Consider the following 2,231-nt stretch of genomic DNA (forward strand, 5'->3'; position numbering starts at 1 on the left):
TAGAGAGAGAGAGAGAGAGAGAGAGACATAGAGACAGACAGAGAGAGAGACATAGAGAGAGAGAGAGAGAGAGAGAGAGAGAGAACAATTTGTTAAGTTCACTCTACATAATAGGAAGTCAGATCATAATTAAGATCCGTTCAGCTGCAGAGCTGTAATTCACAGGAAGTGCTGCTTTGATGGGACCGTGTTAAGCATTGCCGTGAGGTGCAGAATAGTGAGAATATTGTGATTACAAGATTGAGAACAGAATAATGGGAGGTGACGATATTTTCACCCTTCTGCGTCGAAAAGCACTGCTGTCACACACCGGCTGTTTCAGGAGGTAAAGCACAACTCCATTGTCTTTTGTGTTTTATCAGAAGTAATCACTGATTTCATAAGAGAGAGTCGCCCAGTGAGTGAGTTAGAGTCCTGAGATGAAAAGATGATTTTAATAAGGGTATTTAGGTGTAATTATACACCAGCTCAGACTTGATGAGGCTGAGTGGGTAAGGGACAACCGTGCAGAGTGTGTGTGGATTTGTAAGACAAATCACTCCATGAATTCTTCCCATCACCACTCCAACTGAAGAGAAGATCTTTCCTTTCTTCAAACTAGTTCAACACTGCATCTCACTCCATTTGAGTGAGATGCAGTTATATCAAAATCTGTAATGGCTAAATGTCAATCACTACATATGCTGATTTAGACATCAGTTAGTTTGGGAAAATCTTTGTAAAGTGAGTACAAATTGTGTAGATGATGCACAAGATGATGCAACTTTATGTCTTCTTATTTTATTAGGACCTTTTGCATTTTTGTATTGACAAGTACGTTAATGTTCAAAGGTTTAGGGTGTGTAACTTTTTTTTTGTTTTCAAAAAGGATGCATTCAATTTGTTTTAAACTGACAGTAAAGAAATGTACTGTATACTGTAATGTTACAAAATATTTATATTTCAAATAAATGTGTGCAAATCAGCATATTAGAATGATTTCTGAAGGATCATGTGACACTAAAGACTAGAGGAATAGCTGCTGAAAATTCAGCCTTTACACCGTATGAAATTATTATTTTTTTTAATTATATTGTTATATTATACAATGATACTGTTTGACTGTATTTTTATCAAAAAAATGCAGCTTTGGTATTAAAAAAAAAAAAAAACGCCTTGATTTAAAGTTTTGTGCTCATGTTCAAACAAATGCAGTAGAGTCAGCATCTGTCCGACAAATTATGTTTACCAGAAATAGATCACTGCTTTCATAATAGATCAAATGAACAATAGTGTCATTCCACTATGACTGTACAAGAAATACGAGAGGACAGCGTACCTGGAACATACATTTACAACTGTCCTTTTGAGCTGAAGTCTCCTGAGCATCCAGGAGTTTGCAAAACAAATTAAATGTGACTGGTTGATGGATGTGTTCAGTTTTGATGGTCCCCTAAAAAGACAGGAGACTTACTGGGAATCATAATGTGGTGTAATGCAGGCGTTTAAAAATAGACATGGCTTGATGCACGGAGGCAGGGAGGGGCCGCGCTATGAGATCTGAGGCCGGAGAAAAGGAGGAGGAGAAGGAAGAGTTATTAGGCCAATACAAAACTGATTGTCTATTCCTGGTGCAGAGCTGAGCACATAGCAGCCATGCAGTCTGAGGAAACATGAATTGAATGGCAAGTGGGTGCTTAGGAAAGTTAGAGAGAGAGAAAGAAAGTGAGGGAGGTCAATGAGAATGAGTGTACGGGAAACAAAGACCTACACTAATATATGAGAAAGGTTAAGAGGGATGAGAAATAAGTTGTCTGGGAAAGCTGCTCTGTTTGGAGGTTGTGGTGGAAGGCCTGAAAATAACTATTTGTCAGAAACAACGGGAGACTATTTTTGGCACACAGGGCTCGACGAACCAGGTCAGTGACACGAGCAACTCATTGAGAGAAACAAGGCAACAATTCCTGTTTTCTCGCTGTCTATAACACACTCCAGCGGAAACCCAATCCACATACTATCTGTCCTAGTGTGTGGGATTAGGATTAATGAATCCCAATCATATGTTGAACAGTTTGTCAAAAAAGGTCCAATATTTCAAGTGTATTTTTGAAGCACTCTATTTTATTTTAATGGATTATATATTTACAAGCTCTAGTGCAATTAAAAATTGGTTTGCTCTCTCTCTCTCACACACACACACACACACATATATATATATATATATATATATATATATATATATATATATTAGG

At 37.6% G+C, this 2,231-nt stretch overlaps 1 protein-coding gene across 1 annotated transcript in view; it reads right to left on the reverse strand.

The window, feature by feature from the left end:
• The window catches only part of ctnna2 (catenin (cadherin-associated protein), alpha 2), a 468,558-nt gene that overhangs the window by 104,717 nt on the left and 361,610 nt on the right, over positions 1 to 2,231 (reverse strand). The window lies entirely within an intron of this gene.

This window comes from Sinocyclocheilus rhinocerous, unplaced genomic scaffold, assembly GCF_001515625.1.
Source record: "Sinocyclocheilus rhinocerous isolate Xijiao unplaced genomic scaffold, SAMN03320098_v1.1 scaffold2252, whole genome shotgun sequence".
NCBI lineage: Eukaryota > Metazoa > Chordata > Actinopteri > Cypriniformes > Cyprinidae > Sinocyclocheilus > Sinocyclocheilus rhinocerous.